At 47.1% G+C, this 26,536-nt stretch overlaps 1 long non-coding RNA gene across 1 annotated transcript; it reads left to right on the forward strand.

Annotated features, from left to right (window-relative positions):
- Positions 1-3,741: 3,741 nt before the first annotated feature.
- LOC142458927 (uncharacterized) lies at positions 3,742-22,743 on the forward strand. The gene is made up of 3 exons (XR_012786427.1): positions 3,742-4,021; positions 5,894-6,038; positions 8,953-22,743. It is a non-coding gene; the product is annotated as an uncharacterized LOC142458927 (long non-coding RNA).
- The last annotated feature ends 3,793 nt before the right edge of the window (positions 22,744-26,536 follow it).

The following is a 26,536-nucleotide window of genomic DNA, read 5'->3' on the forward strand; positions in this document are numbered from 1 at the left end:
ACTCCCTGATATCAGCTCCCCTTTACCCCTTCCCCACCCAACCCAATGCCTCCAGACCCTCAGTATATTATATATTTTATTTACTTGTTTGTTTGTTGGCCTTAACCATCCCGTGTATCCATTAGCTCTAGCAGTTACTTCCTATGTTGAACAACTTATCTGGGGAGCTCCCTCTTTTGCTGGCCCTCAGCTTGGCTCTGCGAATATTAGCATCAGCTGAGGAAACCAAAGACAGACCCAAAAGAGAGACAATGATTCAGAGAAAAGCTCCCCGGGCTGGGCATGTAGTAGCGCCACCTCTCCTGCAGGCCGGGACAGTCTTTCAGAGGACGGGCCCTGGCTGCGTGTGAGTCCGGGAAGCAGAAGGTTCTGTCCCCAGCCTGCAGCTGAGCTGGAGGATGTGCGTGCTGAGCTGGAGGATGCCAATCCTGAGCGAAGTCACTGCGCTGAGACGTTCCGTATGGAGAATTGGCACCGTGAGGGCTGGGGATTTGAAGGCACGCCATCCGCATCTGTTGGGTCTTCTCCTCCTGTCCGTCTATGAGGAGGCAGCCGTTAGAGACAACCATGGGAAACTGTGCTTCAGGGGCAGAGCGGATCTACCTGTGCGTTTCGAACACGATAGTCTTTATAATCTGCGTAGCTGCATCCTGTTTTCTAAAGACCTTTCCCCATTGACCTTCTCAACACGTGAGGACGTTAGCGAAGATACAACAATCTCAATCGAAGAAAGGGCAAAGTGCGGCTCCAGAAGTCAGTGCTCGCTCACCCCGAGTCACCCAGCTCAATTCTGCCCGAGCCAGGGCTGGAGGTGACGTGGAGACTGCGTTCTCTGGGGCTATGTGATCATGACAACTCTGGAGTGAGCCACAACGGCGGCCCTTTCTTACTGGGGAGAACGTCTTTCTCGGCGGTAAAACGTTGAACCAGCCTGCCCTGACTTCCCAGCCACCGCCTGACGCCTCGTTACTCCCCAAGCCACTGCTCCCACTCTTGACAAAACGAGGCCACCTCCAACTTAAATGGAGCCTGTTTCCAGAACAAGACCCTGCGTGAACAAGCGACCCCGCCACTCTCCCTGGAACGGATAACAAAGGCACGCTCTTGTGTGTCTTTCGCTTGATGGAAGGGAATCCCAGGTGAGGCCGTTTTTTCCCCCTGAATTCTCTCCAGTCCAGAGCATATCCACGTTTCCCAGACTCCCTCACAAGAGCCACTCAGCTATGAAGATGCGCCTAATGGTTTTCCAGCTCAGTGGAGAGGTCCAGGATGTGTGTGTGTGTGTGTGTGTGTGTGTGTGGAGGTGCGTTGGAGGGGTGGGGGTGGGGCGGAGAGGAGTGTGGGGAGAGGGCAAGGGAGACCCAGACAGAGGAAGGTGTCAGACACGAGAGAGGAGAGGAGTATGGGCCCGGGGAAGCGTGGAAGGGAAGAGGAAAGAAAACTTCAGGGCTAGCCCTGACCCCAGGGCTCCCTCCGCCAGGGACACGTGAACGGATTCTCTCTAGGACCTGTCACCGTCTGCCTGCCGTGCTGTCACTCCCCATCTCACAGCTGTCACCGAGCATCTTTGTGGCATCCTGTCACCAAGATCCCCGCGATTTCCCGGGGTGCTGCCTGCTCCTCCGGCCTTGGCCTCCTACCGTCTTAGCAGAGTAGTTACCCTGCTGTCAGAGGTAATGGAGACCCGCCACGAAGACAGCCAGCTGTAATTTATTTATCAGTTGTTTCTGCATCCCACAAAAGCGGCCTTCTACTTTACGGCTGGGTCTAAGGTATTTGAGAGTCCCCGAAGTTCACGGTTTTCCGGTATTCTAAGTTCTACTTATGGCCTTTCCTGTAGATGACACACAACACCACCCTTGTGGCTTGCAGGCTGTTTTCTCCTTGGCGTTCTTTAGTCACAAATCATCCTGAGGCATCCCTTAAGTGCATTTGTATTGTTAAGTGCCCCGGCTTGATTTGGTGTTAATTCAATTTGAGTACCCTTAATATCTTGTAAGGGTGATGCAATGCAGCCTGCCTGTACCTTGTAAAATCGGGTCCCAGGTCTTCCTGGGAGCAAAGCACCTTTCCCATAGCCATTTACCAAAGTTGCTGATAAAATTTTCATAAGGGAACCTTTTTAGTCTGACCCTATTGTGTTATTTTACCATTAAGTCTTGGAGAACTGAGCTGGCTTCTAGTGACAGCTTATCACATTCTCCATTATTGCTGCCTGCCTGCAGAGCAGACCAGGCTGGTAGAGAGGGAGAGCCTCCCCCCCACCCCCACCCTCACTCCCGCTTCCTTCCGGTCCCTTCTGGGAAAAGCCAGCACCTACAGGCTAATGGGCGGTTGTCTCCGTAGGTGCCAGCAAACGGGGGGGGGGGGGGGGGGGGGGGGGCTTTCTTCTTGATGAGCAGGCTCCCTTTGCTTTAGAAAGCTCCAGGGTCCCCCAGGGACTCCAACAAGCCTTAGGGTGAGGACAGGAGTGGTCTGAACATGAGGATGAGTTAGAGAGTACTTTACTTAAGACTCAGCACCCCGAGCCGTAATGAGAACGGCAGCATTTCCCCAACCCTGGGTTCCAGTTAAAGGAGGAGCCAAGCGTTTGGAATGTTGCAGTGAGCACTTAGGCAACAGCAGGGACCTGGGAGAACTCAGGGGACAGAGGGGGGGTTGCCTCTGAGCATGTTTACTTAGCCTCTGTGTGACTTTGACCAAGCTTATTAATCTCTGGGCCTGTGTCTGGGAGTAGAACAGACTTCTGGGGGGCTTTCTGTGCCGATGAGATGTGAAGAGGCCAGTGACCCGCACACTCCCAGCACCGCAGTCACATGCTTCCACCCAGGAGGTCCTCAGAGGTCAGAGAGTGGGCCCAAGGGCCCAAGGGCAAAGCGATGCCCAGGTCCCACTAAGTGAGAAAGAGCTGTCTCCTGAGTGTTGACGGAAGTCTCTGTCCATCCTTCCCACTGCCTCCTGAGGCTACTGTCATGCCACCCACCGATCTCTGGGTACAGCCCAATGATAGACACAGGGGCCAGGAGTGGATTCAAGGGGTATGGGGCCACTGCCGTTTCCCCAATCACACGATTTCTCCACTCCAGGCTCACCCCTCTAGGACATGCTGCCTTGCTTGGTAGATCCCCACCTGATTCCTAGGAATGCTGCCTTACCCATTGAGGATTGAGACCCAGCAGGAGGGAAAGGAGAGATGGATTTCCTGCAGCCTGTTTCAAGGGCCTGGCCACTTCTTGAGCTTAAAACATACTTCCTTTACACTGGCATTTTAGGCCGGTTTGGAGCAAGTGCCGTGTCCTCTGGCAGGAAACACAAGTTCTCGCAAAAGCTCCAAGTCACTCGGTGTCTGTGCCCTTGCACGTGTGGTACCATGTTAGTGTGTCTGATCTTCCTTCAGTGGGTTGCAAACACGCCTAGAGTAAACAGTGGCCGCTCCTAACTAGGCGGGGACAGGGCGGGTCAGGGATTTAGAAGAAGCCAGGGTCCAGCCTGATGTGTGTAAGCATAGGCATCCCCAAGTGTGTGTGTCTGTGTGTGCATGTGCTTCTGTATGTGTAGGCATGTGTGAGTGTGCACATCCTTATGGGGGAGCGGGTGTGTTTATGCATATGTGTGCACATGCCTGTCTGTACATGTGTGTGTGCGTGTGCATGAGTGTGTGTGTGTGTGTGTGAGAGAGAGAGAGAGAGAGGAGGAAGTGGGGGGTGGGGTGGGGAGATGCACAGAAGAGGCGCCAGTGTGGGAGCCTCGCCTTGCCGGGTGAGCTGGAGGAGCAGACGCGGGCCGGCAGAAGGGAGCTGGTTTTGATGAAATATTGGCTAACGCTTGCGGCAGCACAGGGGAACAGGCCCTGGTCAGGGAACAGTGCGACACTAGAATTTATAATAGATTAGCTTATCTGCTCCTTGATCTTCGGGGATATTTGGGGAGCTGAGGATGCGGCCCCTCTGCCTTGGATTTCACAGCGAGAAGAACCCTCTGGAAGCAGCCTCCCAGCTTTTCCTCTGTGCAGCCCAAGGCGGTGAGAGTTTGCTATTCACACCCTCTCTCAGGTCGTTTGGAGGAGGCTGACAGTGCCCAGGAATGCTGACAGGTTTCAAAAACTCACACATGGAAAGAGCCCACTGGATTCCTAAGGGGAGCAGCTGTCGGCCCACCCCAAGCCGGCCTCTCACGTTGGATGTGATCGCCCTGGCTCCCTGTCCGCGCAGAGGCACCAAATCCATATTCATCCTGTCCGTCTGCCGGACTCCCCCTCGCCCCGTCCATCTGTCTGTCTGTCTGTCTGACTGGCTCTATCTCGCTCTCTGAGGTAAAGGGTGTCCAGGCTCATGAAAAGGGGAGAGCCAGGGTGTTCCAGATGAGCTGCTGCCAGCGATGTTGCTTTAAACTCCAATGAGCTGCAGCGGCCGGGAAAGAGAGAAGCGTGGGGTGAAGTCTGGTTTGATGTCTTGGCGCACTGGGGAGATGATTCATATAACATGAGCCCCTCGGGGGCCTTGGTGAAAGCCCAGCCCGGCACCCCCAGCTGAACTGGATCTCTGAAGTCCAGCCAAGGCACTGGACCGGTCCTGCCTCGGCAAACAATTGGTGGGTCAGAGGCAAAGGACAGGGGAGGGGTGCTTCTTTCACTGGAAAAATTACCTGCTGGGAAAGAAGGATGCCTATGATGTGGGTGGCAGGGAAGGCCAGCCAGGGAGGACCTGGCTCTCCCATTACAAGGCTGCTTCCAGGAGTAGAGGGGCTTTTTATTGTCGGAGGGCCCCAGCAAGAGTGGCTCTGGCTTGCCCCTGGAAGGGCCTGGTGTCGGGCAGAGAGAGTGGTGTGCTCCGGCTGGGGAGGAACAAAGAGGAAAGCTGGGCCGGGGCTTGGCTGTTTCCAGACTCTACAAGGGCAAGAAGGAGACACAGATGTCCAGCTTCCCCTCTAGCCAAGTGCAATGAGGTCTCTGTTACCCCTCTTTGGCTTTGAGATGGTCTTAAGCAGGGTTCACCAGCTCCTCTGCATCCCCCTCCCCTACTCCAACTTCTTAAATGCTTCCTCCCTTTTACTGGACCATCCTCTCTTCCTCTGCCTGCCTTATTCCCCACAACCCCTCTGAAACAATAATTATTTTATAGTCCAAGGAAGCCCTTGCCTCAGTGTTTGGAAATGTAAGTTGGGGGCAGGGGGAGGATTTGGGGACTAGTGACCCAGATTTGTCTGAAGGTGATCAGCTTAAGGGTGAGCCCTGTGAGCCAAGTGGATCCAAGGAGCATCACACCTGGCGCCTCTTTTGGAGAGTCTTGGCGCGTTGGGGAAGGGAGCAAGGAAGCACTCTCCTTCATCTGGGCTTGCTGACAGGAGAAGAGAAAAACCTGGGCGTCCAGAGACCATGATGGTGAACATGTCTGTCTGAGGATGGGAAGAGGGGCTAGGAAACGCTCACATAGAACCATATCTGAAGTTAGGCATACCTCTGGTTTCTTCAGTTATATTAACCAGGGGGATTTTGCTCCCTTTTCCTTCAGCCAGTGTGAATTTTTTTGTTATCTGTACTTGGAAGAGGAGCCCTGGTAGCACAGTGGTTAAAGTGCTTGGTTTCTCACCCCAAGGCCAGTGGTTCAAACCCACTGGGGAAAGAGGTGGCAATGTACTTCCATAAAGATCTACAATCTTGGGGACCCTCTGTCCTATGGGATTACAATGAGTTGCAATCCATTCAACAGCACTGGATTTGGTGGGTAGTGGGAAGTGTTATGTCTGTCTCTCCAGCATGGTAAGACCTCTTGAGGTAGTTAATTGTGCCAACCTGGCTGATAAACCCATGTGGGGTTAATTGAAGGGCGGAGGGATAAACGGCTCAGTGAGACTTGCATTTCAAGTTCTTGGGTCTCTTGCTTTGTGATGGTAGGACCAGGGTGCCGCTGCCTTAGCCAGTTCCCTGCTTCAGCTGGCAAGGCTCACTTCCTGCAAGACATTCCCAAGGAGAAGACACATGGACCTACCCTGATGCAGCCCTGGGTGCTGGAGCAGCTGTGTGTGGACCCCTGCCAGTGGTGAGATGCTTACACGCTCACTGCTTTGGTTCTCCTCCTGCAATCGGCGTCAATGCATGTGTTTTGTGAGATGGAGGAGGACTTTGTGGATTGGTGTTGGACATACGGGCTAATGTTGGACTCGTGGGATTAGGCAGCACTGAGTTGGGATGTTTTCTTGATGTGCCCTTCACCTTTATGTGAAACTCTTTTATACACGAGTTTCTGCGGATTTGTTTCTCTAAAGTATCCAGACTAACACACCGCTCTTTCTGCTACTGATCTAGGTATTTCTCCAAAGTTGAGTCTCAATCTTCTGTCTTCTCTCCTTTTACCCTCCAGACTTTCCTTCTACGTTATGGTGTTAACTCTGATCTTTGTGAAAATGAGCCTCCAGCTCACATTCATGTTTCCACTCATTCATTGTATTGCTCCCACATTGGATTGTCCACCAAGGCTTCAAGTGTTTCTCTTGGGTGTGTCTTTTTCCTTGATCCTCCCTACTACTCGTACTGGTCTATGCTCTCATCTTGATCTCAGTCTTCTTTTTAAAATTGATTTTATTGTGGGCTTGTACAGCTCTTATCACAATCCATCCATCCATGCATTGTGTCAAGCACATTTGTACATATGTTGCCATCATCATTTTTAAAACCTTTTCTTTTGACTTGAGTCCTTACCTGGTTTTCTAACACCCATTTATAATTGCTCCACCCAGCCAGCACCCTCCAGCTTAGTTAACTCCCAGCATGTCCCTTCCCCTCATAGCTCACTGTCTTCAGTACCTACTGCTGCTGTACTGCACGGGAGTGGGTTTCCAGGCAGACATTATTTTCCCACAGTAAAAATCAAGGTCTTGGCCTCGTGCATTCTTTAAGTACATCTCTCTTTGGGTTCTGGTGTCTCCCCAAAATTCTTGGCATTCCTTTGCTTGTACCTGGGTCCTTGAATTCCTGTGTGTCTTTCTATTTGATCTTTTCATAATTCAGAAGTCATTAGGTGTAGGACCCACCCTACTCTGGCAGGACCTCATTAACAAAAGAAAATTTCTGTTTCCAAGCAGGATTTATTTAAAAAAAAAAACATTGTATTAGGGACTCATACAACTCTGATCACAATCCATACATACAGCAATTGTGTAAAACACATCTGTACATTCTTTGCCCTCATCAATTTCAAAGCATTTGCTCTCCACTTAAGCCCTTTGCTTCAGGTCCTCTTTGTTCCCCCTCCCTCCTGAGCCCTTGATAATTTATAAATTATTATTTTGTCATATTTTGCCCTGTCCCATGTCTCCCTTCACCCCCTTTTCTGTTGTCCGTCCCCCAGGGAGGAGGGCACATGTAGATCCTTGTAATCGGTTCCCTCTTTCCAATCCACTCACCCTCTGCCCTCCCAGTATCGCCCCTCACACCCCTGGTCCTGAAGGGATCATCTGCCCTGGATTTCCCTGTGCCTCCAGCTCCTATCTGCACCAATGTACATCCTCTGACCAAGCAGGATTGATTTATATGTACAGTAGCCAGAAGTTCAATACACAGTTTCGGAAGACCCAATTAAGTCCATAAAACTTGCCTTCCAAATCAGAATTCTCACTGATTTTCATCTCCAGGAACCCTCAAATAGCAGCATTTCATGAGATATGCGAAGCCACAGGCTCATCTTTCTGCAACACTACATTAATTCTAAGATTTCTTGGGGTACATGAAATTAAGTCTTTAATATTAACTAGAAAGAATTTAAATTTAAACTAGGAAGCAATTGAAAACATTTTTTTGGTAAAAGGAACCAATTTTTTGCCATGCTGAATGCATATGAATTTGAAAATTTCAAAACAGATTTCAAAACCATTTTGAAATTTTAGAGTCCCATTCTGGCTTTCATCCCAGAGTTCTGGCCTTCCTTTTGTCTCCTCAACTGGGGAAAAAAGTTAGAAAAATGTTGAATCGGCGTCTCAAACTTCTCCTTGTCTCTTTCCCAACCCAGTCTCGTATTCCAAATGATCTTTCTTCTCCATCATCCTAAATCATCTGCTTCTTTCAGCCTAATCACGAGCAATCGGTTGTCTGTCTCTCGGTTACCAGCTGTAGCCTTTGGAATCTACGCTAATAAATGGTGGCTACACCACACTCGAGTCGTAATGAGTGAAGTAAAGGGGAGCTGGAGCGTTTGGGAAGGACGTGTCCCAAGGCAAACACGAGAGAGAACCATTGCTGGTCAAATTCCTGGGTGTCCTCCAAAAAAGTGTGAATCCATACGTAGTCACTCCCTTGCTCAAATCCCTCAATGGCTCTATCTTGGTAGCTCTGGGATAAAGTCTTTAGCTTGGCAAACGAGTCCTTGCTTGATCTAGTCTCTGCCTGATACTTTCAACTTTCCATGGGACTTCCCATTGATCTTTGCCACCCAACCTTCTGGACCCATTTTTGTGGTCCCAGGATAGGTTGCTCTCTCCACCTCTCCTCTTTCTCTTTGCTTTGCACATCGAGAGTCATGTCAGGCATAATATTCTCCTATGACATACCTACTAGAGCCCCCTGAGCAGAACTTCCTCTTCACGGCAAAGGAAACCGTCTACTTACCCTACCCAGCATGCCACGGGGCCGGGTGGTCCTCAAGTGCATGTACTAATCATGTTTGCAAATGAGGAACTGATATCAAGGGCTTAAGTAGAAAGAAAATGCTTTGAAAACGATGATGGCAACATATGTACAAATGTGCTTGAGACAAGGGATGTATGTATGGATTGTGATAAGAGTTGTATGAGCCCCCAGTAAAATGATTTTTAAAAAAGAAGGAAATAATGAGTGACTAGGAAGAATCATTTAATATTGGGCAAATCACCTTACATCTATAAGCCTGTGTGTTATTTCCTGGTGAAGTCTATTTCGTGGACACACACACACACATTTATATTTATCTTTGTTTTCTTGAGGGCCTGCTGGTAGTATCAACGGTTACACAGACCTGAGATCACAAACAGGAACGAGGTCAGCGCATGGGCAGGCTCAAGGTTACCTCCTCCCCTCCCAGGAGACACATCTTCCACAAAGAAGCAGCTGCCGGTGGAGCTTGGTTTGGAGCCCTGGCTGAAGACCAACGAAGGTCACCATGTTGGGCGAGACAGCATACTTTTCCTACCGCTTATTCTGTCCCAGTCCACAGGAAGCTGTCAGTTATATTTTTAAATGCTAAGAGCTCTTCCTTAGCTGCTGATAATTCTTGTTTGCTGGATGCAAAAGTCTCTTTTAGAAGAATGTCAACTGTCTGATTTTAAGATGTTTATGCTACTCTGTGCCTTGCCTCTATTGCCTTTGAATTCCCCCTGGGTTCTTCCTCTCGTGCCCTGGCTTTCCTCAGTTGCCAAGAGTAGACACCATGAACATTCGTTTGTATTTTAAAACTGGGGCCAGAAGGTGGTTGGAAAATCCATGTGTACATGAATAGGACTGCTAGCTAGTGGACATCACCAAACCATGATCTGACAGCTGATTTGATGGGAGCCCTGGGTGGTAATCTTTTCTATTGGAGTTTTCCATTTCTGCCAGGATTAATTTTCCATGTCCTTTCTCAGGGAGGGCAACAAAGGAAAGGAGAGGATTGGAAAACGAGGTTTCAAAATTCTCTTGGCCTTCCTGTTGTCAGCCTCCCATCTTACCCCGATTCTTTGTTGATTCGGCTGCCTCTGGGTTCTGAGTTACTCTGGCACAATCTAGCCACAGGGTAAACTTCTAATCTTTTGTTGGAGTAGGGAAAGTATGGTGACTGACATCACTGGGTTGGGTTGGGACATGGGGTTGATGATTCTAGAAGATTATCTGCTCTTAGTTTTTGGAAGGTTCTAGGACTTCATGTTCAAAGTTGATTCTTTTAAAAATCTGTCTTGTCTGAGACTTTCTTAGCCCTTGCATTTAAATTTAGTACAAAAATTTCTTTGTTCTATTCATGATGACGTTTTCTTTTGTTATCTTCTACCTCGTCTTCTTAGACTCCTGTTATTCAGATATGGACACTTTTATTTCTATTCTCCACCCATTTAGGTTTTCTGTCATATTTTTCTCTTATCCCTTCTTATTCTTTTTCTGTGAGATTTCCTTGTAACTCAACACAGTAATTGATTTTGTGTTTTCCATCTGTGGGGTTCTCAAGGCACTTTTCATACTTACATCACCACTCCCTTCTTTCTTTTGGTGTCTTGTGCCTTCAGTTTACTAATATACGCTTATATTCATAAACATGCTTTACACGATAAAGATGTTTAGTTTCACGTCTTTCCTTTCTAGTGACTGAACTTTCTAGGGGCTAGGCTTTGGGCCTCAGAACGCAAATTCCTTCCGGGGAACCAGGTACTATGTCTACTTGTCTGTTATTGATCGAGGGGCTCCGTCCCAGTGTGAAAAGAGCCCAAGGCAGGATGCTTCAGGACTCACCGAACTGTAACACACGATCCCAAACTTTACTTCTTCATTAGGCCAGAACTTTAATCAGATTTCTTTCAAATGCTCTGCAAGAAGCAACTCGGGAAGAAAGCAATTTATTTAAATGGATTTTTAATAACTCGTGGTGGCAATTTATGAAATCAGTTCAGTAAGTCGGCCAGGATGAAAATGGAGAAAGAAAGAAAGGAAGAAAGAAGAAAGACTACAGAAACCGAGTAGGCTTCTTGTTTTGTGAAACTTTCACTCAATCTGAGCCACCAGAAAATGCAACCCTTGCTGCGAGCAGATGCCCAGCATGCCTGAGGGCACCGCTTCTGACTGTGATGCATCGACTCCGAGGGCTTGCTTAGAGATGAGAGAACTGGGGGATGGAAAGCAATGATGCTCAAGGGCAGCTGAACAGTCCACGTTTTTGTCGCCCCTTCTCTGGTTCTGCCCCGTCCACAGCTCTGCTCTGGCTGCTGCTTCTGTCTTCCTGTCCCCAGGGACCATGGGGAGTCCTTATTCTCCAGCAGTCATGTGGGCAGCAAGAGCAAGAGTAGACCTGCAGACCTGTCCCCCATCGGTCCTCCATCACTACACTCGGTACCTCTGACGTCAGCTTGGGTGGTGTGGCCCCAGGCAGGGTTTTCTCACCATGGGTTGGAACGGACTCAATGGCATCTAACAACAATGAACCACAACAACTTCAGGTTGGCTCCCACCATGAATTAGTCTGCCCAAGGTCTGTCTCCCTTTGCTTTCCTGGTAGGCCCCCAGGTTCAGCCTTCCTTCTCATGCCTGTGATTCTTTCAGGTTGACGTCATCGTATCAGGTTTGTTTTCATCTTATCAGGAACCAACACCCTTTCCTGGGTCTCACCTAGGAGTGGTGCCTCTGGGTGTCTTTAGCCTCTGGAAGCCTTCTGTCTCTCTCTCCACCCCGACCCAGCCCCTGCCATCCCCTTCTGCATGCTGGGTTCTCCCTCTTCCAAAATAGATCTCTTTTGACCTCTGCCTTCGTCTGTGATTATTGGAAACCTCGGGCCCCAGCCAGCAGGGAAATTTATAGCTAAACAATTATATTGTTGAAACTCTGACATGTCCACCCTGCTTAATGGCTCTGAAAATACGGGAGAGGTGTGAACTAAATCTATCAGACTCCAGATTGTGGGCCCAAGACAAACTTCTAGGACTTGTTTACTTTGATGGTAATTTTTAAATATCTCTTTCCATTTTACATTATTGTTCCAAATGCTAGCCTCACGCAATAGAGAATCGTCATCTGGATCGGATCTTTGAAGAAGCATCTTGGAAGTAGTTTTGACTCCCCTTTCCTATTATGATTTTTGGAACGTGGCCAACCACAAGGCAACAGGCAGGCAGCAGTGCTGAGTTACGTTCGTCAATGACTAGATATTACATGCAGGTGGGATTCTTCAACTTCTCAGCCTGGGAGAAAGCTTTTAATAAAACAGCATGAGGATGGAGGGGCTACTTTTGCTGAGTTGGGAACATGGAATTTGGGGAGAAAAGGAGGAGGCTAGATTGTCCAATAGTCAGGGAAGGTACACAGTTGGGGAGCCTTCCATGTGCAACCAGGGCAATGAGCCGTCACGGTACAGGGGTAGATCCAGTGCTTGTTCTTGACTCTCCACTTTGTTGTACTAACATTATATTTGCATACTCTTTCTGTGGCCTCATAATGGGTGGACCTATGAGTCTCCACCCTTGGGTTTTAGGCTTGACCATGTGATTTTCTTTGTCCAATGGGAGGTTAGCAGATGTGACGTGCACAGAGGCTTGGGGCCCCTTGGGAGATTGCTCTCGCTCTCTATTGCTCCTGCCTTCTCTCAGGGGAAGAGCATACCTCCAACAAGTGCTGGTGCAGAAAAAGGGAGGGACATGGAAAGAGATGCCAGCGCAACCCACAGCTTGGCGTTATCCCCAGCTGAGCCCGACTTACATGTTCTAAACCCCTGCCTACTCACTGACGTCTGAGCAAAGAAAACAAAACATGCCTCTAGGCTGTTTGCTGACTTTCACTGAGGTTTTGGTGATGTCCCAGTAAACCTGACTGAAGCACCCTGCCTCCCCCTTCTTTCCTACGTGAGACCTGCATTTAAGACGTGGACGGTGGTCGCAGGGCTCAAGGAAACATCTAAGCCAACGCTTTCTGTGGCACGATGACCAACCTAAAGGGCAGTACTACCTGCTCTGAAGTAGAGCTCTTGGGCTGAGAACAGGGACACACAGTCTCCAGTACCATTGAGGTACAGAAGAAGAATGGAGGGGTGGGGGGTCTAGTGAAGGGCAAGGGAAAAAAACATTCAAATGTCATGGGAAACACCAGGAGGGGGTGAGATTAGGGGGTAGTACATTCAGGGGATTGCAGTGGATATGCCAACACAAGATGTGTGCCAATTGTTGAACTGATGATTTGCTCTGTAAGCCTTCACCTAATTCACAATAAAAGGTTAGGGGGGAAAATGTTGATATCCGGTGGGATATCAAAGGGAAGGTCTTTGAATGGTCTTCATTTAATTGTGCCAAGGGCCGAAAGGAAAGACAGAAGCCAACAAAATCAACCAACTAACCAACAGACAAATGACCTGTGGCCACTTAAAAATTTTTTTAGTAAATCCATACCTCAAATTTTTAAATCATTTCATTAGGGGCTCATATAACTCATCACAATCATACATACATCAACTGTGTAAAGTACATTTGTACATTCATTGCCTTCATCATTCTCAAAACATTTGTTCTCCATTTAAGCCCCTGACATCAGCTCCTCATTTTCCCCTCCTTCCTTGCTCCCCCCTCCCTCATGAACCCTAGATAATTTATAAATTATTATTTCGTCATATCTTGCACTGTCCAACGGCTCCCTTCACCTATTTTTCTGTAGTCCATCCCCCAGGTTTATATGTAGATCCTTGTAATCGGTTCCCCCTCCCCCTCCACCCTCCCTTCACCCTCCCAGTATCGTCACTCTCACCAGTGGTCCTGAAGGGATCGTCCGCCCGGGATTCCCTGTTTCCAATTTCTATCTGTATCAGTGTACATTCTTTGCTCAAGCCAGATTTGACGGTATTGGGATCATGATAGTGGGGGCATGGGTGGGGGGCGAGGAAGCATTTAGGAACTAGAGGAAAGTTGTAGGTTTCATCGTTGCTCATCTCCTCCCCATAAGGGGGTGTTCAGTTGCCTACATATGGGCTTTGGATCTCCACTCTGCACTCCCCTTCATTCACAATGATATGATTTTTTTTGTTCTGATGATACCCGATCCCTTCGACACCTCGTGATCGCACAGGCTGGTGTGCTTCTTCCATGTGGGCTTTGTTGCTTCTGAGCTCGATGGCCTACCTGTGGCCACTTTTAACTGAGAGAGAAGGAGTCCACTTTGTCATCAACGGGTGCGAACGCCAATGCAATGTTGGAAGTGCCAGTGGTTGTCTTTGACAGATCCCACATCTGATACGTCAATATTTAGCGTGGTGCTGATCATACAGGAGATGTTCAATACATTGACTTGTCATTGATAGGTTATCAAGAAACCTGGACTGAAGCACAGCACTGCCTTTAATTAATTACACGACCCTGGATTACAAGCTTAACCTCTGTGTTCCCCCTTGTGGAGATGAGCAGAAAATCCCTGGGAAGTTCCTCACCTCCATAATGGCTGGGAAGACAGAGGAGATAAAAGCAGACACCTCCGAGCTCCAGAAATGAGAGAGCGCAATGCTTTCTGCAGAGATGCGATGGGGAGGCGCGTGGCTGCTAACTGAAGTTGGCGATTTGAACCAATCTAGTGGCTTGGCATGAGGAAGTTTGGCTTCCTCAAAGATTATAACACAGAATACTCCAGGGGATAGTGCTAGTTGGTTCCATGGGATCGTGAGTGAGATTCAGCTCAACAGCACTCAGCAACAGGGACTGCTGATTGGGGACATAGTCACTGTGGGGTAAATAAGAAAGCCAGAGCAGGAATGGAGGTGATCCAGGGCATGGGTCAACCATAAAGGGGCCATTCAACAATAAAGGGGCCATAGCCAGGTATTGTCCCCTGTGGTTCACACGAGAACATGATCCAAGGCAGTAAACCAAAATGGTGCTGTCCTGTACCACCTAAGTCTGACTCCTGCTGATAGGTCCATAGCATGACACCCAATGTTTAAGTTAGCCCAAATTCGGTACTGATTGCAATTTAGTCTTGGTTTGATCTATAGTTATTTTTTGAAATCATGTTTTCAGCTGGCTACAATGCAGGACTGAAACCAGTAGATATTGATCTATTCTTAGAGATCTCAATGGTAGCTAAAGCTTGTTCTTTGCATTAAAACAAAGACTTATTTAAAAAAAATCATTTTATTGGGGACTCCATCCATCCATCCATTGTGTCAAGCACATTTGTACATTCGTTGCCCTCATCATTCTCAAAACATTTGCTCTCCACTTAAGCCTTTGGTATCAGCTCCTTATTTTCTCCCTCCTTCCCTGATCCTCACTCACTTATGAACCCTTGATAATTTATAAATTATTATTATTTTGTCATGTCTTACCCCGTCTGATGTCTCCCTCCCTTCACCCACTTTTCTGTTGTCCATCCCCCAGGGAGGAGGTGATACATCGATCCTTATAATCAGTTCTCCTTTTCCAATCTACCTTCCCTCCACCCTCCAGTATCGCCACTCTCAAAAACAAAGACATCTCAGTGCCATTGAAGTGATTCCAACTCCCAGTGGGGACCCTGTAGGTCTGAGTAGAACTGCTCTCGTGGGTTTCTGAGACTATGACTCTTCACAGGAGTAGAGAGCCTCGTCTTTCTCCCATGGAGCACCTGGTGGTCTGGAACTGCTGACCTTGTGGTTAGCAGCCCAACCAGTAACCACTGTGCCATCAGGGTTCCTAAACCAAAAAACCCACTGCCATCAGGCCAACTGTAACTATTTACAGGGAAAAACCCAGTCTTTCTCCCAGGGTTCCTAAAGACATATAATGCTTGTACTAGGTACTGAAATTCATATTTTCCTTATAGTAATCCTATAACCTGCTCAAAGTCAGAATGTGGCAGAGCCAGAATAAGAACCCAGCTTGGTGCTAGTGTGTGCCCGTGTCCCATGCGTGTTAATGGAGGGTAAGTGCTACTGCTTGCCAGCGTGTCCTTGTTGTTGGGTGCCGTCGAGCAGCTTCCGGCGCTGTGCACAACAGAAAGAAGCATTGCATTCTGCACCGTCTCGGCAGTTGTCCCCATGCCTGAGCCTATTATTGCAGACACCGGGTCAATCCATCTCCTTGAGGGCCTTCCTCACCTTGACTGCCCCTCATATTTACCCAGCAGGATGTTCTTCTCCAGGGACCGGGCTCTCCTGACCACATGTCCACAGTGTGCAAGATGAAGTCTTGCCATCGTTGCCCCTGTGGACTACTCGGGCCACACCTGCAGAGAGCTGATGTTGGAAGCCTTTGCCTTAGCTTATTCTCTGGAGTGACACAAAATGACTTTCCTGCCACTCCGAAAGGACAGCCTCTGTGCTACATGCGTGTCATAGCTTCCAGATGCTTCACTGTTCCAGGCACCCCGTTTTGTACATGTTCTGCTTTCTCAATATCACTATTAAGTGGCCCCAGTTCTCTGGAACCAAGGTACATCTTCAGATACAGTCTGATTGGCTTAGGGAATGGTGGCGTTATCCCTTTCCATGATCTAAATACTGTACTGTATTGATTTTGTTTTAGAACCTACATTACACTAATGATCATCTAATCATTAGTTGTGGTCAACTAACAGTCTCATTCTTTCAGATTCACAGCTAGTAAGCAGGTATCCCCCTGTCTACACAGTTGTTTTTATTTTTTTTTTCAATCTAAGTAATGGGCTCTGCATTTGTCTCTAATCATTTTGTTGTTTGTTTTTTTTCATCAACATTTTTAACTGTCAAAAGTATTTGAACCTTGATTCTATCATTTGTGGCCATTTATCATGTATGACAGGTTCCTGCATTGGGGTGTATTGTGGGCAGATAATCTTCTGGCCAGTTCTATAATTTTCTACCTAATTCAAAATGGCTTATGCCAAGAAGGTACTTTAGTTCTAATTACATTAAATTTCAGGCAATTGTTGTGCATATGTGTATATGCATATAATTTACATATCTAAATCTATACTATTCTATTTTAAAACTTGATTTGTCCCGTGTTTTTTTCGGGCTCTTACTAAGTGTTTTCTATCCCTTCTTCTGGGAGAGAGATGAGGCTTTCTATTCGCATAGACTGACAGCCTCAGAAACCCACCGGGCAGTTCTACCCTCTCTTACAGGGTCCCTGTGAGTCAGAGTGGACTTGATGGCAGTGAGTCGGATTCCTTTTTCTGTTTCTCCAAAATAGGAACATGAAAACACACTGAATGAAAAGGCCATGCCTTACTTCCGGCTTGATTGCTCCAAGATGAGCACGAAGAGGTCTCCTCTCTGGGTTTTCCCTTAGAGCTGCCACAAGTCAAGAATTCCACACTTCTCACCTTCCTGGAGTTCTTGGAAGACCCTCCTTGTTGGGAAACATTGTTTTCCATCCTAGAAGAGAAAGTAGGACTAAACTGGTGTTCTTAGCTGTTAACTGAGTTCTCTGGAATTACCGTTACATATTTGTCTCTGAGGTTCAGTAGAGATCCTGGGTTCTAAAACTATCCCACCGTCTTTTCCATGGTGGAGGATTTTTTCCCATGAAATTCATTTCACATTTTGTCTCTTTTCTTACCCCATAGTTTTATTATATATAATATTTTATGTAATATATATAATTTTATTATACCTATATTCTTTAAAAATGTTTTATTGGCATATAATCCACATATCATACAAGTTCCATCATTCAATCATATCAAGGAGAGTTGTACAATCGTTACTGCAATCACATCTAGAACCTTTTCTTCTTACTGGTACTCATTGACTCATTGTTAGTAGTGGGGGTTTTCAGTTTCGGTGAATATGATCCTCTCTCCTATCCCCATCTTTCGGTTACAGATTTCTAATTTTATATTTGACCTAAGAAGCTGCCTTGTATTGTTTCAAAGTTTTCGAATTTACTACTGAGGTGAGGTTTGCTTTGTGGTCTACTATATTTTGGAGACTAATCCGTATGCACTGGGAAAGAATGTGCATTTGATTTTGTTGGGTAGAGTGCGTTGTAAATGTTTATAAAGTCAAGTTGATTTTGGTGTTGAGATGTTCTGTGTCTTTGTTCAGTTTCTTTCTAGTTGCCTAGTTGTTCTGTCCTTCAGTGAAAGTGATGTGCTAGTCTCTCCCTATTATTGCGGAATTGTTTCTCTTTTCAATTCTACTAATGTTTCTGTGTTTTTAGGCTTTTTATTGGATATATTATGGTTATGTCTTTTTGCTGGATTGACCCTTTAATCATATAGTATGTTTCCTTGTCTCTCATACTGTTTTTTTCTTGAAGTCTATCTTATCAGAAATTAACATGGCCACTCCTACTCTTTTCAGATTTCTGTAGATTGATGCATTCCCCACCCAATCTTTAATTGTCAATTTATTTTTATCGGTGTTTCTACAGCAAGTGTAGTCTTCTTGGGTGCCATCTGCACACAGCATGTTGTTTTCCCTGAGCTGTACTCGAGATTCTTTGTTTCCTGTTGGCTTTGGAAAGTTTGAATACGGCGTGTCTTGGTGACTTTCTTTGGAAGCCTATCCTCTGAGGGGTTGGTAAGTTTCTAGGATAGATGTAGCTTATCTTTCGTGATGATAGGGTCACTGGTGGGTCACCTTACCTCTGGGTACTGGGAAGATGGTGAAGAGAACACGTCTCTGGTTATAGCTCACTGGTGTAATCCTGGTACACTTCTGTGTAGATGTTTCTAATTATTCAGCTCCTGTGTAGACTCAGTGGTCATCAAGAACAGAGTCCGGTGTTCCATCTACCTGGCAGGCTTTCCACTCTGCAAGGGCCCTCAACACAAGCAACTGGGACCCTCTTCTTACTAGTAACTTGTTTTGTTCTCGGTCACCGGCTCTCACCGCATTCTACAGTTACCTGTGCCTTTAGAGTTCTCACCCACTTTGCTTAGCTGGGCTTTTCTCTCCGAATTCCAGCTCACATTCAGCTCATCTTGCTCCACTCCAGATCTGTCTGCTCTGTCCCAATGGGACTCCATGAAGTTGCCTCCTCCTCACCATGTGCAATGCTTCCTGGGCCTTATTGGCCCAGCTCATTCTCTCCCCTCAGTCACTGATCTTTTTTAACATAAAATTCACTATATAATTTATTATATAATTCATGTATCATACAATCCAATAGTTCAGTCCTATTAGGAAGAGTTGTACAATCACCACCCCAGTTTTAGAACATTTTCTTCTTTCTTGCATTCATTGTTAATAGCTCCCCATTGCCCCCCAACCTCTTCAGGCATACCTGCAAGAAACCATTAATCCAGCTACTGTCTCTATCGATTTACCAATTCTGGATTTCACATACAGAAAAACATACAAACAAAACCAAAAAACAAACCCGACAATAATAGCAAACTGAAACAGAGAAAAACTTCAATTGAAAATAAAGCAAAACATAATAAAAACTAGAACAAATTTAAAATGGGCCCAAAAGAAGATCAATTGATAATGTGTTAAATTTTAACCTAACTACATCTGGTATAATCTACTTTCTGATGCACTGTATATGATAGCAAGGCTGTCCACATCCTTGGTCTGTGGTCAGAGGGCATTCACTGGAGACTGGTCACATGTATTTCCACTTAAAAACAAAAACGGAAACAATCTTAAACTGAGTCAGAAGGGAGATCAAATGAAAAGGTATTGCCTTTTAACCAACTTACATCTGTCATAGTCAACTTTACATAACCAACTGAGAACACTATTCACATCCCTTGACTGTGGGCAGATGATTCACTGAAGGCTTTTTCCATGTATGGCCCCTGAAAATGGACTTCGGGTTTCCACTTTCAGCCATAGCTTTCTGCAAGCTGGGTGTTCACAATTTGAGCTGTTACTACTCCCTCCTTTGAATTTGGATCTTATTTATGTACAATCCTTGGATCACACAGGCTAGTGGGCTTCTTCCATGTGTATTTAATGGATGGCTCACTTAGATGGCTGCTTGTTTGAAGACAAGCTTTTAAGACCCAAGATTCTATTCTTTCTGATAACTAGGCAACATCTAGTTTCTTTACCATACTGAGCTATAGCACCCATATCTTCATCAGTCACTGGTTTTGCTTTCTAGTTAGCGCTCAGAATTCCCTCCTTTGGTGCTCAAAGTTCCAGATTTATCATCTGTCTGTGCTTCATTTAGTTTTGGGGGTCTCTGTTGTAAAGGGATCGAGTAAAGTGTGCTACCAGGGTACCATCTTATCTCCAATGGCTGAATATTTAGAAGTAGTTAGTCAGACCTTTTGTTCAAGGTGCCTCTGGGTGAGCTTCAACCTTCAATATTTTGGTTGGCAGTCAGGTGCCTTACCATTTTCACCAGCCCAGCCCAAGACCTTAGGAAATCCTCAGAAACCTGCTATTGATTTTAGAAAGCTGCTAAAATTACACTGGAGCTTAATTCCATTTAATTAGACATTTGTCTGCCTAGGCATTTAGTTTATGTATGACTAAAAGACACACAGGAGAGAGGGAGAGAGAGAGAGAGAGAGAAGAGAAAAGAGAGTAGAGAGAAAGAGGGGCATATATTAAGGTCCTTCATTTCTAGATTCTATCCTTACGAGAGGTATTTGATGCCCTCAGAAAACTGGGCTTTAAAAAAATTTTTTATAGTATGTCACATCTCTGGTGATTTGGAGCATTTGGAGATTGAGTGGCTTTGTGTTGCTAGAGGATTATTTTTTTAATTTTCTAATCAACTAGCTGAGAAGGAATTGAATTATATAGGGTACAAGCTGGTGTGATACCGATTGAATTCATTCATGTTTTCTTGCTTGTTGTAATGCATTTTTAGGTTTTAGGCATTAATTCTCTTGCCTTTTTTGAAAGCCTCATTTGAATGCCCAAGAACAGACAGCAAAGGCTTTCCTGAATCCCCAGTTCTCTATGGTTGATATAAACCTTCTTCAATATTTCTGACCTGGTTGTGGGATAATTTGCTTTTCGGGGCAGAGCATGGTCACTTCTTAGAAAGAATAAACTTTCCTAGTTTCATTTTAGGGAACCTATCTATGACCTCTGGGATTTCTTTCAGTAAAACTTATTAATCTGGTGTGTGTGTGTGTGTGTGTGTGTGCACTCGCACGCATGTGCATGCACGGGCTTTTTATAAACCAGTAACAAACAACTTAAGAGATGTGGTCACATAGAATGGACTGCGCATCCTTTTCTTGAGTGAGAGACAATAAATCATCCTTCTCAGGTGGAATCTTTTATTTATGCTCTGGGACCCCATTTTATCGAGAAAGCTTTGGTTTCCCTTTTTGGCTTTGTCTAAGCTGTGCTTTAGCAAGTAATTCAAATCAAGTTGACATTTATTAGTGAGAACATTGTCCATCCAATCTCAGATTCGTCGTCCAGCCGTTGCCCTCCCGGTTTTGCTATAGCCTCTCCTATTTGTGAAGATGTATGCATAATGGCAGTGTTGTGTGGTTGCAGATTTACTGTCTAGAAGTAAGTAGAATCACTATCCAATCTCACACCAGAGGAATCGACGATCGAGGCATTTTATTTTGTCATTAGAAGACTGATAACTTCAAATCTGAGCAATTAGCTGGGGTTACCATAGCCAGGAAGACAAGGGTTTAGAAATGGCTCATCTCCTGGGAATGTCTCTATTTTCTAACACCTTTTCACATTCTTCATTTTATCCTTACAATAACGTTCCCTCCCTCTTCCCTTCCCTCTCTCTCCTTTACTCTCTTTCTCTCTCTCTTTCTTTTTACTGTTCTTTCTACCTCTTTTTCATAGGGGCCCAGAAATTCCTATTCTCTAGGGATGGAGCCTCCTTAAGTTCAGGTATTAAAAGACTCCTTTGATGTTGGTAGCTCCACCTAGAAAGAGTAAAAAGGCTTCAAGAGTCTTTCTGCATCTAAGAGATAATTCTTTCCTCCTGATAAACCACATCTCCTGGAATTCCATCTTGTGTTTACAAAGAACTCATTAATTCAGCAATTTTTAAGGGTCTGTTCTGTCTTGTCAGTGCTAAACCCCATCATTTAGTGGCCTCGCCGTGCATTATTATTCACGGGGTCTGTTTTGGGGAATAGTCAATGTTACTAAAATAAATGATGGACAAGAGACAGAAAGATGGCTTTCACTGGAGCTAGTCTGCTCTTAGGGGATGTTTTTATCGAGCGAACATTGGGTGGTTCTTTTTATAGCCAATCAATATATTCCAGAACTTTTTGAAATCTTTAAAACAGTCAGGACTGTTTCCTTAAATTGGAGAAAGACTATCTTTGGTCCTGGCTGCCTTTTTTTGGTCTATCTCCAAGGAGCATCCCTTGGTTGCTGGCTGTTCCCTTTGATCAAACACTGATACGTGTCCTATTCAATATATACCTTTTCTCCACGTGCTTTGTCTATATCTTAGATAACCCAGAGCCTTCTTCCAGACCAATGTAACTTGTTACCCTTTTTACACTCCTGTGCTCACTTGGCCTTCCCAATCACCTCATTCCAGAATTCCTGGTTGTCCTTTCTGCTTCATATCCATTGCTTGACTCCAATTAAAATAGCATCAATTTCTATGTGTTATTGCGGTAAAGTGAATTACTTAACATAGCTGTTTGTAACCATGGTCTTTGTAACTCCCATCAAACCACTGAATGGGACCATGCGGACTGGGTGTGTTTCTTCTTTTTCCAGATGGGTCTGCCTATCAGAAGGTTGAGGGATGATACAGATAGGTTTATACAGAGTCCACAACTGTGAGTGATGAAGCAGGGTTAATTGTGAGTGCAAAAACTTCAGGCTCTAATGAGAGGTTGGTTGGTCAGTTTGCCATCCTGTCGATGTAAAAGGAGCCATCTCAGAAGCAGAAAGGCGGGGAGGGGGGGAACAGCCATCAAAAAACAAGAGCCAGGAGGGGAGTGCCCTCTTTGGATCCCAAGATTCCTGCTCATCGAACGTCCTTGATCCAGGGACAGGAATCGTGATCCCAAATGACTGGCAGAGGAACAGCCACAGAACCAAGAGCCAGAGCAGAGAGAGCAATGCGTTTCCAGGTCGCGGTGGAGGGAAACCAAGCGCCTTTGCACAGGAGGCTTGCGTGCACTCAACTGAGGATCTAGGATTGCTGACCCACGCAGCTGGAGCTTCGTGCCTCCAGGCCGAGGCTTATGGTACGGTGACGTGCCCTGGGCCTTTACCAATGCCCTACAAATGCTTTCTAACCTTGTCCTGTGGGTGATCGTAAGTACAACGGTGAATGTCATTGGGCCAAAGAGTAGGGGAATGAAAACAAAAATAGACAAGAGAAGGAAAGCAATGATGGATTCATTTCAATTCACCTTTCGGCCCCAAAGCGTAAGCATATACCTTCTCACCGATGAAGGCAAGTATTGAGGAACTGTCCCGGAACCCCTCAACAAGATGCGCTGACAGAGTGGCTGAAGCAGTGCACTAAAACACAAGAACAATTGTGAGGATGGAGGCGTAGGACCAGCAGTGTTGTTTTCTTGTCACGATGAGTTGGAACTGACTCAATGGCTTATAACAACAACAACAACACACACAGATATTTATATGAAAAATAGATTCGGATTAGTGACATCAGTTACTCCTTGAGTCATTATCAAACCCGAATTTCCAATATCTGTGGAGCGTAGGAGCCATATTGCAGCGCAGAGAGAAGCAATTTGTAACACATCAGAAAGTCTAGCACTTTCTGGGGACTGATGCAATAAAGGAAAATCATCCCCACCCCCCCTTTTTTTCTTTTTGATGTGCGAGGCTAATGGAGGCGCCAGAGAAAGCAGGTTTTGGAAAGTAGAGCACATGACCTGGCTTTTCCCTGGGCCACCTCTCTAGCTCTCTAGCCCCTTCCTCACCTCACCCCATCCTGTCATTTGCTAGCTCTGCTCGCCTCTGCTTTTCCAACGGGGGAATCCTAGTATCATGTAAATCATCTGTGGAGAAAGGCTGGGGCCAGTAGGTCTTAGAATGCATCTTCCTCTCAGTGCCTCTCCTCCGTCCCACACACGTCTCCATCCTGGGATTTCAAATGCAGACAATGTGGAGAAAGTGATCAGGGCTATTGTTTGTTTTGTTTTGCCCTCCAGCATCTCCTCCTCCCCACCAGAACTCACCAGTGCACCCAATGGGAAAGAAGTATGATAATGAGGATTTTTTTTCCTAAGAAAAATTGCAAGATGAGGCCCACGAGGCGAAACACGCCAGATGCTGTGGAGAGCATGACCGCCCGGTCCCTTTGGCCACACATGCTGAGGTCAGGAAGTTGGACAATCTGACTAAGGAGTCACTGTCCAGTGTGGGAGCTGACCAAGCACCAAATACTCTAGTACCATTGGTAACCCAGCCAGTTCCCATGGCACAGGCCCGGTCTGAGGGCAGGCGTTCTCCTGCAGAGGTCAGCTGGAGGAGGCAGGGGAGTCTGGACTGCTTCTGGCAGGTTCTGAGGGCAGCCTGAAAGGTCAGACCCATTCAGGGGCTACAGTCAACTTGGCTGTGAGTTTGCGCTCTTTTCACTTTCAAGGTAAGCCCTGTGGTGCTGCTGTATCTCTTCCTGGGTGCCCGGAGTGCACCCTGGGTGCAGGATAGAGTTCCTGGATGCCTAGCAGGCTGAAATGAGAGCCAGCGAGGAGACACACGCTTCAACCTCACATGCATTTTCTATTACAGCTACATCTGTATGGCCATTGCCATGTGACTCCATCAGCAGTTGTTGCAAAAAGTGAGTGGAGAGATCAGATGGAACGTGGTTTTCAATATAGGGTCTGAGCTCAATGTGTTCCCCACTGAACCCCGCCACTTTTAGCAACGCCCCTGTGTGATGCTGTCCTTCCAGGACCAAGTGGCATGTTTACAACAGCCCTCTTGCAGGTTCAGAATGCCTGAGCTCTGCTTTCATCTCTTTGTTCGAGCTTGGCACCGAATGGCAGCCCCGACACGGTGCTCCTCTTTGGCCCTGCGAATGTGTTCTGGTGTCAGTGCAAGCTGCCGTTTCCCTGGAGACCACAACAATCTCTGGTCTGGTGGAGAGACATTACCCAGATCTTCTTTCTGCCCCCTCCCACCACCCCCACCCCAAACCAACTGCTATCAAGTGGAGACATGGTGACCTCATGCATGCCAGAGGAGAGTCCCCGTAGGGTTTGTAATGGTTGAGATTTTGGACGTAGCCTGCCAGAGCCTTTTTCCCAGGGTGAATCTGGGTGGACCAAGATGTCCAACCTGTCCTTTGGCAACAGTGTGCCATTGGCTCCAGGGATATTGGTTCGAGTCCTGCAATGGCACTTCCCCAGTGCTGTGAGTCATAAGTGAATGTCCTTAACAATTACCTGGGAGGATCCCCCCTTCCCTCCCCCACCAACCCACACACACACACTTTCTCTCTCTCTCTCTCTCTCTCTCTCTCTCTCTCTCTCTCTCTCTCTCTCTCTCTCACACACACACACACACACACACACGTTCCCTTTTGGACCGGCTTTAGGGGAGCCTGGCATTTTTACAGAGAATGTAGGGGCCCCCTGGGTCAGCTGCTCCCGGGCCTCCTTTTGCAGTGGGACCTCCGCATCATTTCCTCGGTGGGCTCCGCGCGCCCAGCAGTGTGGCCATTCGCTGAACAGAAGTTCTTTGCTGTGTGTCAACGAGTTTTACAATGAGCTTTCTGCAGCACAGTAAAGAAAAAGTGGGTGGGTGGGATTCAGCTCAAATGTAGCCAGACAATTTTTTTTTTTTTTAACAATTTATTGGGGCTGATACAATTCTTTTCACAGTTCATACATATACATACATCAATTGTATAAAGCACATCTGACAACTTTTAACGGAACCCTAAAGTGATTTCTTCCCGGGGTCCTGCTAGGATGCGGGGTTCACCGAGAAGCTCCGTTCACTTGGGACCTTTTGCAGATGTCCCAGGCCCACCTGCGGTCCCCCACCCACGAGGGGCCTGGGCCGCCCGCAGGTTTCAGAGCGGCGTCCCTGGGTGGGTGGGCGCTGGCAGAGGCCTCGGCCACCTGGGCAGCGGAGCCTGGTGCCTGGGCGCCCTCTGAGGCTGCCACGTGGGTGGCCGGCTCGCGGGCGGGGTTCAGGGCCCCTGGGGGGTGGGGTGCATGACACATGGCTGCTGCCCTGACCACACTGGCTCTGCTTTCCGTCTGGGAGCCGGGACGGTTTCCTTTTCAGCGCAGGAAAACGGACCGCGGGAACCAGACTCCACCCTCGGAGGAGGCCACAAACGATGCAACTCTGGTCTTGCCTCAAAGGAGGGACCCGCTCCTGTGAGATTCTGGGGGGGGGGGGGGGGGGGGGGCGGGGGGGTGAGAAGCAAAATTAAGGAAAAGGCAAGTAGCAGGGAGCCCTGCCTCGCACATACTTCAGACTTGGGTGCAATCCTCTTCGGACAGCAGCCCGGCCCAATTCTGCTCTGTTCCCGGGCGTCCTCATTCATGGTCCTTCCTGTCTGGAGAGTGCCCTGCCCAGTCCGCTGTGCAGGTGGGCCGGGCTGGGTTCCCCGGATTTGATCCGGCTGCGTTGGACTCCGCATCAGCGGCGTGGCAGTCACATACTATTTGAAATATGCTATCTGATGCTGCCTTTGAGCCCCGATGGCTTAAGGGTTAGGCAAGAGGCTGCTACCCTCGAGGTCAGCAGTTTGAATCCACTACATGGAAGAGGAAGCTCAAAGGTTTTGGAAGCCCTAGGGAGCAGTTCTGTCCTGTCCTATAGGGTTTCTCTGAGTTGAAACCGACTCAATGGCAGTGGTTGTTTTGTTTTACCTCATCTCGCTAGCCATTCTCAAGAGTGAGTCCCAGGAAGGAAGGAAAACAGAGTAACAGCTTAGCAAAGAGAGCACTGGCCTCAGGGCCCTCCTCTCCCTGTGATGTGCCCCCACTCCCATTGCTCCTCCAAGGCGATTCCTCCTTCTTCCAAGGCTGTGCACCATGACT

This window comes from Tenrec ecaudatus, chromosome 10 (genome assembly GCF_050624435.1).
Source record: "Tenrec ecaudatus isolate mTenEca1 chromosome 10, mTenEca1.hap1, whole genome shotgun sequence".
Lineage (NCBI taxonomy): Eukaryota > Metazoa > Chordata > Mammalia > Afrosoricida > Tenrecidae > Tenrec > Tenrec ecaudatus.